Here is a 16,655-nt window from a genome sequence, read left to right on the forward strand (position 1 = left end):
GGCTTTCCAGAATCTGGAAACAAACTGAACTCCTCTGTCAGATACAATGTTCTCAGGAATCCCAGGCAACTGAACCACCTGTTGTAAAAACAAGGGTACCAACTCTGAGGAAGATGGCAACTTTGGGAGTGGTACAAGATGGACCATCTTAGAGAATCTATGACAAATCACCCAGATAACAGTCATTCTCTGAGAGACAGGAAGATCAGAAATAAAATCCATTGAAATATGGGTCCATGGCCTCTTAGGCACCAGCAAGGGCATCAACAACCCATTAGAGCGAGAACAGGGTTTAGACAGGGAACAAGTCCCACAAGACTGCACAAAATTCCTGACATCATGAGATAAGGCGGGCCACCAAAAAGACAGACTCACCAAATCTCTGGTACCAAAAATACCTGGATGACCAGCCAATGCGGAGCAATGAACTTCAGACATCACTCTCTTCCTCCACTGGTCAGGAACATACAATTTTCCCATAGGACAAAGCTCAGGTTTGTCCTCCTGGAATTCTTCCAGAGCACGTCTCAAATCGGGCGAGATGGCAGAAAGAACTACCCCCTCACCTAGGATGGTAGTAGGCTTGGTCGCAATAGGAGAATCAGCAAAGATACTCCTAGAAAGGGCATCTGCCTTAACATTCTTAGTGCCTGGAAGAAAGGAGATCACAAAATCAAAACGCGTAAAAAAACAAGGCCCACCTAGCCTGTCTAGGATTCAAGTGTTTGGCCGACTCAAGGTAAATCAAATTCTTGTGGTCAGTGAGAACCACAACTTGATGTCTAGCTCCCTCCAACCAATGTCTCCACTCCTCAAATGCCCATTTCATGGCTAACAATTCCCAATTCCCCACATCATAGTTGCATTCAGATGGGGAAAACTTTCAGAAAAAGAAGGCACAGGGATTCATTTTAGACATCACCGGATCTTTTTGGGACAAAACAGCTCCTGCACCAATCTCTGAATCGTCTACCTCCACCTGAAAAGGAAGTGGGACATCAGGTTGCCGCAAAACCGGAGCAGAAGTGAACCTCCGCTTCAGCTCCTGAAAGGCCGAAACAGCCTCTGAAGACCAATTCAGCACATCAGCACCAGTCTTAGTTAAATCAGTCAGTGGTTTAGCAATACCAGAAAAATTATCTATAAATTTACGATAAAAATTAGCAAAACCCAAAAACATCTGGAGAGCCTTCAAAGAAGTGGGTTGAACCCAATCATAAATGGCCTGTACCTTGGCCGGGTCCATTTCAATAGTTGGCAGAGACAAAATAAATCCCAAAAATGAAATCCTCTTTACACGAAAAAGGCACTTCGATCCCTTAACATACAAGGAATTCTCCCTCAAAATCCGGAACACAGTCCGAACATGTTCCACATGAGAATCCCAATCCATGGAAAAGATCAAAATATCATCCAGATAGATGATCAAAAACTTATTCACAAAGTCCCGGAAAATATCATTCATGAAAGATTGGAAGACAGAAGGGGCATTAGGAACATCATGCGACTGGGGAGAGGTGGAGAAAACAGGAGTGTCGCCAAGAGCACACCGACAACCCCAACTCACCACAGACACAGATTTCCAATCCAAAACCGGATTATGGATTTGCAACCAGGGAAAACCCAGAACAATGGTATCATGTAAATTATGCAACACCAAAAATCTGCAATTTTCTTGGTGGTCTGGGGCGACCCGCATTATAACCTGGGTCCAAAATTGTGGATTATTCTTCGCCAAAGGAGTAGCATCAATACCCCTCAAAGGAATAGGCGTCCACAGAGGTGTCATAGGAAAACCACAACGTTTAGCAAAATCCAAGTCCATTAGATTCAAGGCCGCTCCTGAATCCACAAAAGCCTTCGCGGAAAATGTGAATAAGGAGCAGATCAGAGTAATTGCCAAAAGAAACTTAGGTTGTATACCACCCACAGCAAATGTGTGTGCAAAACGTTTCTCTCATTTAGGGCAGACAAAAATAACATGAGAGGCATCTCCACAGAAAAAACACAGCTTATTACGCCTTCTAAACTCCTGACGTTGCGCCCTAGACAAAACTCCATCACATTGCATAGGTTCAGACATTTGTTCAAAATGTGGCAGCGCCTCACGTGTAGTCTTGCGTTCACGTGAACGCCGATCAACTTGAGTGGCTAATGACATAGAATCGTCAAGACCAGAGGGAACAGGAAATCCCACCATAGTATCTTTTAAAGTCTCAGACAAACCCTTCCGAAAGAGAACTGCCAATGCACTATCATTCCATGTAGTAAGGACCGCCCACTTTTGGAATTTCTGACAGTTTAACTCTGCAGGATCCTGACCCTGGTTCAATGCCAACAGGGCTCTCTCAGCTTGATCAATAGCATTAGGTTCATCATATAACAACCCCAAGGCTTGAAAAAATGCATCCACATTAGTCAAAACAGGATCTTCAGGTGTCAAAGAAAACACAAAATCCTGTGTGTGTGCATTACTTGGGGTAACTCCAGCTGGAAAGTCCCTGGGCTGAGAATGGCAGACACCCAATATGGCCCGATCACCCTAGAACTCCAGGTCCCAGTTGCGTACTTCTACCTGATATTTTTGGTGGACACTGACAAATACTCATTCACACACAGGACCTGAACATTTATTTCCAAGCACGCATTTGCCAAAGGATGGTGAACTCTTTGAGGAACTGAAAACAGAGGCGTTCCTCTGTATTACCAAACTCATACCCTCACTACATACAGAGGGAAACACCACCCTCCCCTGATCCCTCCTCCTTGGAGAACACTGAGACTCAGGGTTTACTTGGTTGTGGGTTTAATCTTGCCCCTACTCTCAGGTAGCTCCTTAGCACAGACAGTAGCTCTCAGGCAGCTGGGCAGATATTGATGCAATAACCCGTAAGTCCACAGTAGAAATATGCCTCCATACCACGGTGAACCACAGGCAACCCCATTTGAGAAGAGACTCCTCCCACCTGCATAGGTTGGTCCATCTGCATCGGTGTGTTCTCATCCCTAGAAAGAACAGGGTGCAGATTTGGTGTATGTCTCTCCCTGAGGTGTCTATCCACCCAGAATAGCAAGGGCTATGGTGGCTTCCAATGGCCCAGGAGTAGTGTACTGCACCAGAGTATACTGTAGCCTGGATGACAGACCCTGACAAAAATGACTCCTAAGAGCAGGGTCATTCCACTGCATGTCACTGGCCCATCTCCTACATTCTGAGCAGTACTGCTCAGCTGGTCAGCCCTCCTGTTTGATTTTATGGAGTCTAGACTCAGCCAGGGAGACGCCCTCAGGATCCCCATACACAAGCACCAAAACAGCAAAAAACTCGTCCGCCAACCGCAAAGATGGTGAATCGGTTGGCAGGAAGAAGGCCCAGGATTGGGGATCCCCCTTTCAAAAGGCAGACTATAATCCCCACACGCTGTTCCTCACTCCCTTAAGAATGAGGGCAGAGCCTGAAATACAGCTTACAGGCCTCCTTAAAAAACAAAAAAATATCTCTCCCTACAGAGAACCTGTCACGGAGAGATATCTTGGGTACTGGTTGGAGAAAGGAAGCCCCTACTGATAGGGCAATGAGAGATAGACACCTCCTGCTCAAACTTGAGCCTGACCCTGCACTCTCTTAACACCCTAAGTGGGTCCTTCCCCCCACTACCTTCAGGAACCTCATTCCTCGCTGTTACCTAGCACTGCCCTGGCTAGTGCACTGGCTGGCAAGGGTGCTATCATCACCACTGCAGATGGAACAACACAAGGGCCAGTGACAAACACGAGACAGACAAGGAAAAAACATTAAACTTACCGTAGTTTAATAGCCTCCTCTGCAGCAAAGCACAGCACATCAGAAGAAAGGCACCCAGACCATGAACTCCACAAAACCAGGTGATACAACACAGTAGCCAGACAGCTCCTTTTTCCAGGCTTGATCAATATAGATTGCTCTATCACTAACATTCAGCTGATGCATCTGGTGACCCTTTAAAGGATGGTGGGAGTGGTCACCACCCACATTAGCTGACCTAGCAACTCAGCAGTTTCGCAGTTTCAGCAAGCTGCCAGCAAGGGAAACTGACATTAACCCCAGCTGGTCTGAAAAGAAAAAAGCTATATTTAAATCATAGTGGAACCAGAGCTGCCACGAATCCAAAAATGGATCTTGACAAAATGCACTTGATCTTGCTTTTTGTTCAGCATTGGAGTCTTGATTGATGAGCATGCATACAGGCAATCAAGGTTGAGTTCCTTTGCAATGCACCTGGTCGCATATAGCATGCAGAGAAACACAAAGCAGGGACAATCAATGAGCTATTTATTTCCTGAGATATGGCAGGAATTTGCAATAGTTATAACAACTTTTAACAAGATGCAACAGGATAATCACAAGTAAATTATGCAGTTCAGGGCAGATAATGACACTTAATGTTCACTTTAAACATTAAGGAGGCTTCCTGAGGATTATGCTTATGTCCCTCTAACAGGGGTAGACCCTTCCTATAGCAATGCCATAACAGGAGTATCAGTTCTTCCCACAAGGCCGCAAGTCCTCCTGACAAAGTCTACATTGGCATTTTTTACTTCAATTGTTCCCCGGTCTGTTTGCTACCCTAGCCTAGGCCAACCCCTGCACCATACTTTTGTGCTGGAAGTGATGGACCGGCTCACTCGTGTTTCACACTCCCAACTGCAAGCATTCTCTTCCTGGCAGAGTAGTCTCCCAATGGATTTTCAGTGCTTGACCAGCATTGGGTGTCTTCCAGGTCACAGAGAAAGAGTGTTGTGCTCTGGTTCTTGGCAAGCATTTTCTAGGCTCTGGGTCTTGACTGGCGCAGGTATCAGAATCGAGTGTTGACTGGACTCTGAGTCTGACCTGGTGCCGCTAGGGTCCTGTTTGTAATCGGACAGTAGCCTTTATATAATAGTATACTATGCATAGTTCATCTATACTGACTTCTTTGAAGGTGCCAGTCTTTGGATAAACTGAGGTGTTTGTTCCTGTTGTAGCAGTGGCGTTTCCTGTTGGAGAAGTTGAGGAGTGCTATTTGTTGCATCTTTTCCCACTCTTTGTTGTACTTTCCTCGCATTGTCTTATCATAGTAGAGGGATTAGTGTCTCACTGGCCTGTGCACTAGACAGGGTAAGTTCAGGGCCAGCCAGGGCGTAAGCATATAATCATGCACGACGGAATGACCCATCTAGGAATGATAGGGGGAGCAGAAATCAGACTCAGGTTTATGTTTGGAGGTGACCCCTCTCCCTTCTCCCTATTGCCAGGTTTCCTTGTACATCTTCTCTGGTGTTGTGCCACAAGCTGGGCATCCTCTCGACCACACCGTGACACCTGCTGGCACACGCTTCTGTATGAGGCCTGTCATTCCAGCTGCAGTGTCTCTTCTGTAGCCCGTCTGGACCCCTCTCTCCTTATTGTTTCTGGAGCATTTGGAGTTCCGGTCACCTGAGACTGTTAGTCATTCCCTGGTGCATTCTCTGGACCCTTTGAGAGCAGTATCAGCAACTACAGTGATCCCAAAGGCACAGTAATCTAGTCTTCCACATCTCTGAGGGCTTCACCTTGAGTGGCATAAGATGTTTCCCCTGAAGACCTAAATTTTTTTAGTTGACCTCTCAGATTCAGAAAAACAATGCGGAAGCATATTTTGGTGTAACACCCGAGGTGATGCTTCTTCGTCACCCTCAGGCTGGATCTGGGTTATACAGGTGAATCTTTCTCACTACTCGATAAGGCACTGCTTCCTAGCTATGATCCAGCATTCACATATAAATGTAGGCTTCAGCCTAAGAGAAGATTCACATTAGGCAGGTTCCCAGCAACAAGAATCGCCTTATCGCAGTTGCTGGGTACACAAGAATTGGACAATTTATGCGCTAATTATTCTCAATTTTTCCCAATTTCTAGAGCAGTAATGCAATTCAAATTTCATATACTGTATTTCATGTTTGCATGCTGTAATGCTACAGAGTTCTACTTTGTTTGGTTAATCTGTTTTTTCTTAGTCCTATATACCAATTGTATGCTTACAGATTGGTAGACAGATGTCATTTTTAAATATTACAAATAGCAAAACAATGGAGAATTAGAGAAAATAAACCCCATGGAATTCAGAAATGTTGTTCTCTGCTTAAAAACAAGAGACCAATCTATAAAGACTTGCAGATCATGGAAAATAAATGAAGGGGTCATCCCAAGAGTTTAGGGGTCCCGTGAGAGAGGGTTACTGTAAGGGAGGAGAAGTTCCTGCAACAAAATTCTGAGCAAGGAAAGACAGGATGAGACAAAAAAATCATAGTGGTTGGGATGGTGCATGTATGCTTCAGGGAAGACATTTATTTATTTTATTTATTAAAAATTATATCTGTTCAACCAGTTCATTGGATCAAATTTACTTTACTAATGTAATGCAGGTAGGATATAAGGGAAAAACAACAGTAATATTTGGGATCATTCATTGTGCATCATTTTTAAATTGTAACACTTGTATCCAATAATTTGTTACGCTTACTTTTTGGTTCAGGAGCGCCACCAGCCAGTCCAAGCACTGCGATGCGATTGCCATGCATGGTATACGGCCGTCTGACTGTGCCCTTGCATATTATGCATAAATACATTTTATTAAAAAAAAACTGTAAAGACCATTACCAATTATGATGACACAGCATTTTATTTTAATTAACCAGACATCTATTTTCAGTAAGCCAGGAGATCCATGGATAAATTTGTAAAAACTAGGGATAGGACCAACCAGTCACCTGACTGCGAGGAGATGTTTGGAGAAGCCAGTTTGTGACCCTCTGGTCAACTGGCCTTGTACCTCAATGGACTGTCATCTTCCTAAGCTTGTCACTACCTCATCTCTGTGTGTTCCACAGGTGGTGTAGTCAGCCCTGAAAGCTCTAGAATACAGTAACACCTGCTCTTATCCTGGTGAGTCAGCTGAAAGATGAGACTATTCTATGTGTTATTTTCCTGTTTTAGTGTTTCAATAAATTATTGCCACACTGTTTTACCCTCACCCTGTTTTGCCTGAGTAAGTGTTATGCCCTTGGTAAACGGAGGGAGGGCATTCGGCGGGGTGATCCCTGTTCCATGCGGTTTTTGGCTATCAGACCAGGGCATCTGCTGACCCCTCGTGTCTCCACAACAATGTAGAATTTAACTACCCTGCCAAAGCAAAATAATTAAAATAAGTACAGGACAGTAATTTCCAAACAAATAGTTCATATTTCTTTGGATTTCTATTTTGTAAGTGGACCTGATCAGCAGTGGGCACAAACAGCAAATGACTGCCTTTTAAAAACATTATCCATTGCTCCCATAACTATCGACTATTCATTTGAACTGTTCCATACATGTACTTGGAAGTTCCTTTTAAGTTGCACAGATGATATTAGAACCCATTTAACAGTGTCTGTCAACCCGCCTAAGCCAAGAATATGGGCATATAAGTCATAGGAAGCGTAATAAAATAATACCTTGATATCTGTATTTTGATGCAATGTCTTAATCCAGACAAATCCACATTTTTCTTATATGTAAAGGAACTGCTAAAGATTATGGACCAGACACTGATCTGCAGAGCTAGTTTTAAAGGGAAGGTGCCATCCCAAAAAATTTTTTTCAGCAATTGAAAAAATGTAAAGAATTAATGTTTACATTTTCTTAAAAAATATTATCATTTGTTTTTAATTTTGTAAAATATGCAAAATAATTTTAAAAAGTTTGGCATTTCCACTTGTTAACACTAGGGGGAGCAGCTACTGAAATTTGGCACAAGAACCTAGTGTATGTGAACCTAGCTCACATTACTGCCCTGCAGTAATTATGGGCGGAATCTGCTAACATGGGTGTGGTGTCACTCCTCTCCTCCCCTTCTGGGTGTTTGCTAAGGGAAAAGAGAGGATGACATCTAGGAACACAGTGAGCAGCCATTTTGATGGGGCCTGCAAAGTTACTGACTGTCTTTGCATGCAAAGTATGGATCAGAACAGGCCATCAATCAGCAGAAATATTTCCTGGATTTCTGTGGAGCAGACAAGCAGACGGTCCATCCATGTGTATATAACACAGCGCTCTATGTACAATCCCTGGCACTGAACAGGGTGCTCCCCCATAGACCAGCACACTGCTCTCCTGAAAAACTCTGTGCTGCTGTCGCCCTGCTCCTTCCACCATATATCAGGCCCCTGTCGCCTCGCTTTCACACATCGCCAGGACAGGATCTGAGGAGTGGAATAGGGTCTTCGGTCACCGAGGATGGCAGGCGGGCAAGGATTCTGTGACAGCAGCACAGAGTATTTCAGGAGAGCAGTGTGCTGGTCTATGGGGGGGACAGAGGGAGATATATGGGGGAGGAGCAGGGTGACAGCACCACAGAAATCCAGGAAACATTTCCACTGATTGATGGCCTGTTCTGATCTAGACTTTGCATGCAAAGACCCCATTCCCCTCCTCATATCATGTCCTGGAGATGTGTGAAAGCGAGGCGACAGGCGCAGTCCGGGGTAACGCTGGGAAGCAGGCTGGGGGGATATGTAGCCATATAGCAATGATAAAAATGAGACCCCTCTCTTCAGCTGCCTCACCAGCCCTCCCCTGACTGCACCTATTACCCTTGACCCGTGTGCAGGTGCTCAGCCAGAACCACCCTAGAATGGGTCCCCTTTTATCAGATAATGCCATAGGGTTCTCACATAATACCGCCATATAGTTCACACATAATCCCGCCATATAGATCATACACAATACCACCATGTTGATCACACATAAAACCAGCAGGATGACAGCAGCACAGAGTATTTCAGGAGAGCAGTATCACACAGAATAGGATTAGATACATGGTTCAGCAGTCTGTATCAAATGGGAGAGTATTAGATACACAGCTCAGCAGTCAGTATCACACAGGAGAGGATTAGATACACGGCTCAGCAGACAGTATCACACAGAATAGGATTAGATACATGGCTTAGCAGTCAGTATCACACAGGATAGGATTAGATACACGGCTCAGCAGTCAGTATCACGCAGGATAGGATTAGATACACAGCTCAGCAGACAGTGTCACACAGGAGAGGATTAGATACACGGATCAGCAGGCAGTATCACACAGGATAGGATTAGATACACGGCTCAGCAGTCAGTATCACAAAGGATAGGATTAGATATACGGCTCAGCAGTCAGTAAAACACAGGAGAGGATTAGATACATGGCTCAGCAGTCAGTGCCACACAGGATAGGATTTGATACACGGATCAAAAGTCAGTAAAACACAGGATAGAATTAGCTACACGGATCAGCAGACAGTATCACAAAGGATAGGATTAGATACACGGCTCAACAGTCAGTATCAAACAGGATAGGCTTAGATACACGGATCAGCAGACAGTATCACAGAGGATAGGATTAGATATACAGCTCAGCAGTCAGTATCACACAGGATAGGATTAGATACATGGCTCAGCAGTCAGTATCACACAGGATAGGATTATATACGCAGCTCAGCACACAGAATAGGATTAGATACACAGCTCAGCAGTCAGTATCACACAGGAGAGGATTAGATACATGGATCAGCAGACTGTATCAAACAGGATAGGATTAGATACACGGATCAGCAGACTGTATCACAGAGGATAGGATTAGATACACAGCTCAGCAGTCAGTATCACACAGGAGAGGATTAGATACATGGCTCAGCAGACAGTATCACACAGGAGAGGATTAGATACACGGATCAGCAGACTGTATCAAACAGGATAGGATTAGATACACGGATCAGCAGACTGTATCACAGAGGATAGGATTAGATACACAGCTCAGCAGTCAGTATCACACAGGAGAGGATTAGATACATGGCTCAGCAGACAGTATCACACAGGAGAGGATTAGATACACGGATCAGCAGACTGTATCAAACAGGATAGGATTAGATACACGGATCAGCAGACTGTATCACAGAGGATAGGATTAGATACATGGCTCAGCAGTCAGTATCACACAGGAGAGGATTAGATACACGGCTCAGCAGACAGTATCACACAGGATAGGATTAGATACACGGCTCAGCAGACAGTATCACACAGGATAGGATTAGATACACGGCTCAGCAGTCATATACCCATCATACATATCCTCCACCCCATAGTCCCATGCCCATATACCCATCACACATCCTCCATCCCATAGTCCCATGCCCATATACCCATCGTTCATATTCGCCATCCCATAGTCGAGTGCCCATATACCCATCACACATCCTTCATCTCATAGTCCAATGCCCATATACCCATCATACATAGTCCTGTGCCCAATGCCCATATACCCATCATACATATCCACCATCCCATAGTCCCGTGCCCATATACCCGTCATACATATCCTCCATCCCATAGTCCAGTTCCCATATACCCATCACACATTCTCCATCCCATAGTCCCGTGCCCATATACCCATCATGCATATCCTCCATCCCATAGTCCAGTGCCCATATACCCATCACACATCCTCCATCCCATAGTCAACCATTATTACATCATAATGAGCGGCGGGGCTTGCAACCTATGATGACATCAGCATCGCCATGGCAACCATTATGACATCATAATGAGGGGCGGGGCTTGATACACACACTTTTTCCCCTTTATGTAGATAGGGGCAAAATTGTTTGGTGAATTGGAACACGCGGGGTTAAAATTTCACCTCACAACATAGCTTAGGATGCTCTCAGGGTCCAGACGTGCGACTGTGCCAAATTTTGTGGCTGTAGCTGCGACGGAGCGGATGCCTATCCCGGACATACACACACACATACACACATACATACTGTACATACCCACACTGAGCTTTATATATTAGATTATATATAAATATTCTCTATGTCTTCAATATAATATATTATATATAGTATTGCTATATATATATATATATATATATATATATATATATATTATATCTATATTACATATAAATTGTCTACATCTTATTCTATCTATCTAATATAAATACATACTGTATATATGTGTGTGTGTCACTGACATGTATATATCTATGTATTCTATGTGTATATATCAATTCTATCTATTCTATTCTAACATGTCAGTGTGATTATACAGTTGCCGCATATGAATTACCGGCTTTTCTCCTATCTATCTATCTATCTATCTATCTATCTATCTATCTATCTATCTATCTATCTATTATAAATACATATACATGTCAGTGACACACACACATATATATATGTACTTATATTAGATAGATAGATAAGTCGGCAATTCATATGCGGCTATAATCACGCTGACAGCTCAAAAAGAATGGATAGAATAGATGTATACACATAGAATACATAGATATATACGTCAGTCACACACACATATATATCTGTGTATTCTATGTGTATATATCTATACTATTTATTCTATTCTACCATGTCAGTGTGATTGTACAGTAGCCGCATATGAATTGCTGGCTTTTTCCAAAGGACACCGGTGCGTATAAATCGAGTGCTGTCAGATATTTTATCGCACCCATTGACTTGCATTGGCAATTTTCACTTGAAAATCGCAGCAAATCGCAGCATTCTGTGATTTTTTTCTCAGTCCGATTTCGGCCGAGAATAAAATCGCAAATGATATGTCACCCATTGCCTAACATTGGTCAGAGTGCAATCCGATTTTTAATCGGATTGCACTCATCCAATTTTCTCACCAGTGAGTATGAGCCCTTAGGCTGGGTTCACACGTAGCGGAACTCTCGCGGAAATTACCGCTAGAGTTCCGGAATTCCATTCCGTGGGAAAATCGCATTTTAAATTCCCACGATTTTCCCGCAGCATTAGCACAGCATTGCGGAATCCCATAGGAATGCATGGGATGCTTAGTTTTCGCGGCAAAATCGCGTGGTTAAAACCGCCGTGGAAGCGCAAAAAAAACGCCACGTGTGAACTCAGCCTTAGGCTGGAGTCACACTAACCTGCGCAAAATACGGTCAGTATTTTACATGCGTAATACGGATGACAGACCCCTAAATAGTGCTCCGTATGTCATCCGTAATCAAGGTGTGGTCGCGTATTTTGCACATGTCAGCATCCGTATGTAATCCGTATGGCATCCGCATGGCGAGATTTTCTCGCAGGCTTGCAAAATGGACATATAATTGAGCCCTATGACAGGGTTTCTAAAGACACCGGGTGCGTATTTCTCGCAAGTCACATGTGTGGTCCATGTGTAATCTGTATTTTTTGCGCACCCATAGACTTGCATTGGCGTACTACGGCCGTAGTACGCTGACAATCGCAGCATGCTGCGAGTGGCACGGAGCGTAGGATACGGAGGAGAAATATACGCCTGGTGCGAGTGACCCCATAGAGAATCATTGGTCCGTGTCTAATGCATGCTTTTTGCTCCTCTCACGCACCCGTTTTCCTCGCCAGTGTGACCCCGGCCTTATAGTCACACACAGCTCTATAGTGAGATCAGGAGAGCAGAAAGCGTCCAATACACATCACAAAGGTAAAGCAAACTCACACTTTTAACCCCTTTCTGTCATGTGACGTACTATCCCGTCCATGTGCCCTGGGACTTAATTCCCAGGGACGGGAGAGTACATCACAGGGATCAGCGGCGCCCACGAGGTGAGCGCCGCTGATCGCGGCCGGGTGTCAGCTGATTATCACAGCTGACACCCGGCACAATGTGTCAGGGGCAGTCACGGACCGCCCCTGACATGTTAACCCCTTGCACACCGCGATCAAACACGATCGCGGTGTACCGGGGGTTAAAGGGAAGCATCGGCAGGGAGGGGGCTCCCTCCATGCTTCCCTGAGCCCCCCACAGCAGCGCAATGTGCAGCGCTGCTGCGGGGGGCTCTTTCTCTGCAGGTCCCCGGATCCAAGATGGCGACAGGGATCTTCGGGGGCCTGCAGGGAGCTGGCTTCCTCAGTGCCTGCAAAGCGCAGGCTAGGAGGAAACCTGCACACTGCCTGTGACAGATTGCTGATCTGTCACAGTGATCTGTGATGTGACAGATCAGGGATCTGTCACAGGACAGTGATGTTCCACCTGGAACAATGTAATAAAGTAAAAAAAAAGTGTAAAAATAATTTTTAAAAAAATCGCTAAATAAATAAAAAAAAAAAAAAAAAAATTCCCTAATAAATTCATTTTTTGGAAATAAAATAAACAATAAAAGTACACATATTTGGTATCGCCGCGTCCGTAACGATTCGCCCTATAAAACTGTCCCATTAGTTAACCCCTTTAGTGAACCCCTTAAAAAATAAAAATAAAAGCAAAGCAAAAAATAATGATTTATTATCATACCACCGAACAAAAAGTGCAATAATGCGCGATCAAAAAGATGCATATAAATATCCATGGTACCGCTGAAAACGTCACCTTGTCCCGCAAAAAACAAGCCACCATACAGCATCATCAGTGAAAAAATAAAAAAGTTATAGCTCGCAGAATAAAGTGCTGCAAAAATAATTATTTTTTATATAAAATTGTTTTCATTGCATAAAAGTGCCAAAACATAAAAAAACGACATAAATGAGGTATAACTGTAACTGTACTGACACGAAGAATAAAAGCGCTTTATCAATTTTACCGCAGGCGGAACGGTGTAAACGCACCCCCCAAAAGAAATTTGTGAAACGCTGGTTTTTGTTCATTCTGCGTCCCAAAAATCGGAATTAAAAGCAATCAAAAGATGTCACGTGCCCGAAAATGATACCAATAAAAACATCAACTTGTCCTGCAAATAATAAGACCTCACATGACTCGGTGGGTCAAAATCTGGAAAAATTATAGCTCTCAATACGTGGTGATGCAAAAACTATTTTTACAATAAAAAGCGTCTTTCAGCGTGTGACAGCTGCCAAACATAAAAACCGTCATAAATAGTAAATCAAACCCCCCCGTTATCACCCCCTTAGTTAGGGAAAAATAATAAAATAAAAAAAATGTATTTATTTCCATTTTCCCATTAGGGCTAGGGCTAGGGTTAGGGCTAGGGTTAGGGCTAGGGTTAAGGCTAGGGCTGAGATTAGGGTTAGGGGTGTGTTGGGGTTAGGGTTGGAGTTAGAATTGGGGGGTTTCCACTGTTTGGGCACATCAGGTGCTCTCCAAATGCAACATGGCGTCTGATCTCAATTCCAGCCAATTCTGCTTTGAAAAAGTCAAATGGTGCTCCTTCCCTTCCAAGCTCTGCCATGCGCCCAAATAGTGTTTTACCCCCACATATAGGGTATCAGCGTACTCAGGACAAATTGCAAAACAACTTTTGGGGTCCAATTTCTCCTGTTACCCTTACGAAAATAAAACGCCCGGGCGTTATAAACTTCTGTGAAGCACGGGGGGGTTCAAAGTGCTCACCACACATCTAGATAAGTTCCTTAGGGGGTCTAGTTTCCAAAATGGGGCCACTTGTGGGGGGTTTCCACTGTTTAGGTACATCAGGAGCTCTCCAAAGGCAACATGACACCCGCAGACCATTCCATCAAAGTCTGCATTCCAAAACGTCACTACTTCCCTTCCGAGCCCCGATGTGTGTCCATACAGTAGTTTTCTCCCACATTTGGGGTATCAGCGCACTCAGGACAAATTGGACAGCAACTTTTGGGGTCCAATTTCTCCTGGTACCTTTGGGAAAATAAAATAATTGGTGACTAAAAGATCATGTTTGTGGAAAAAATACGATTTTTTTATTGTCACGCCCGGGCGTTATAAATTTCTGTGAAGCACTGGGGGGTTCAAAGTGCTCACCACACATCTAGATAAGTTCCTTGCGGGGTCTAGTTTCCAAAATGGTGTAATATGTGTGGGTTTTCACTGTTTTGGTACATCAGGGGCTTTCCAAACGCGACATGGTGTCCGATCTCAATTCCAGCCAAAAAAGTCAAATGGTGCTGCTTCCCTTCCGAGCTCTGCCATGCGCCCAAATAGTCGTTTACACCCACATATGGGGTATCAGCGTACTCAGAACAAATTGCACAATAACTTTTAGGTCCTCTTACCCTTTGTGGAAAAAATATGATTTTTTAATTGTACCGCTGTACGTTATAAACTTCTGTGAAGCCCTTGTTGGTTCAAAGTTCTCACCACATATCTAGATAAGTTCCATGGGGGGTCTAATTTCCAAAATGGGGTCACTTGTGGGGGGTTTCCACTGTTTAGGTACATCAGGGGCTCTCCAAACGTGACATGGCGTCCGATCTGAATTCTAGCCAATTTTGCATTGAAAAAGTCACGCGGCGCTCCTTCCCTTCTGAGCTCTGCCATGCGCCGAAACAGTGGTTCCCCCACATATCAGGTATCAGCGTAGTCAGGACAAACTACACAATAACTTTTGCAGTCCAACTTCTCCTGTTACCCTTGGTAAAAAAAAAAATAAAATTGAACCTGAAGTATTTTTTTGTGAAAAAAAGTTAAATGTTCATTTTTTTTAAATATTCAAACAATTCCTGTGAAGCACCTGAAGGATTAATAAACTTCTTGAATGTGGTTTTGAGCACCTTGAGGGGTGCAGTTTTTAGAATGGTGCCACTTTTGGGTATTTTCTATCATATAGACCCCTCAAAGTGGCTTCAAATGTGATGTGGTTCGTAAAAATAAAATGGTGTTGCAAAAATGAGAAATCGCTGGTCAAATTTTAACCCTTATAACTTCCTAAGAAAAAAAAAATTGGGTTCCAAAATTGTGCTGATGTAAAGTAAACATGTGGGAAATGTTATTTATTAAGTTTTTTGTGTGCCATATCTCTGTGATTTAAGGGCATAAAAATTCAAAGTTGGAAATTTTTGAAATTTTCGCCAAATTTCCATTGTTTTCACAAATAAACGCAAGTTATATGATTGAAATTTTACCACTATCATGAAGTACAATATGTCAAGAGAAAACACTGTCAGAATCACCAGGATCCATGGAAGCGTTCCAGAGTTATTACCTCATAAAGGGACAGTGGTCAGAATTGTAAAAATTGGCCCGGTCATGAATGTGCAAACCACCCTTGGGGGTTAAGGGGTTAAAATTGCCAACCTGGTATCTTATTCATTTCTGAACAACTTATCCAAAAATCACATACAGACAATATTTTTTACAGACACAATGGAATACCATAATTAATTATAAAGACTTTACGTGATAAAAGTCAGCAGCCCATAAATCTGAAATAAAGACATGAGCATGTACACTGTCAAGTGTAAAATGATGAGAATTAGGCCACATGCACACACACAGTATTCGGTGGATTTTTTACCCCAGTATTTATAAGGCAAAACCAGGAGTGGTCAGAGGAAAAACATAATAGAAACATTTGCACCCCTTCTGCATTTATCACCCTCTCCTGTTTTGGCTTACAAATCCTGAGCTAAAAAAATCACCAAATACTGAATGTCGCTTTACAGTCATAATAACCTGTAAAATCGTATCAACCCCAAAAAAATCAAGAACACAACAATGTTTTTTTTATCAACAGGAAAAAAACTGCGCTATTTTTGTGGACTTTCCAGGAATTTCTATCAGTTGGCAACCCAGTTGTTCATACAGATCAGTATATGGCTCATAGTTCTGAACAGCTCATTTACACATAAGAAAAACTTGGATATCTCTGGAATAAGACATATGATCGCAAATATCAATA

This window comes from Dendrobates tinctorius, unplaced genomic scaffold (genome assembly GCF_039654945.1).
Source record: "Dendrobates tinctorius isolate UK_male_01 unplaced genomic scaffold, ASM3965494v1 ptg000183l, whole genome shotgun sequence".
Taxonomy (NCBI): domain Eukaryota; kingdom Metazoa; phylum Chordata; class Amphibia; order Anura; family Dendrobatidae; genus Dendrobates; species Dendrobates tinctorius.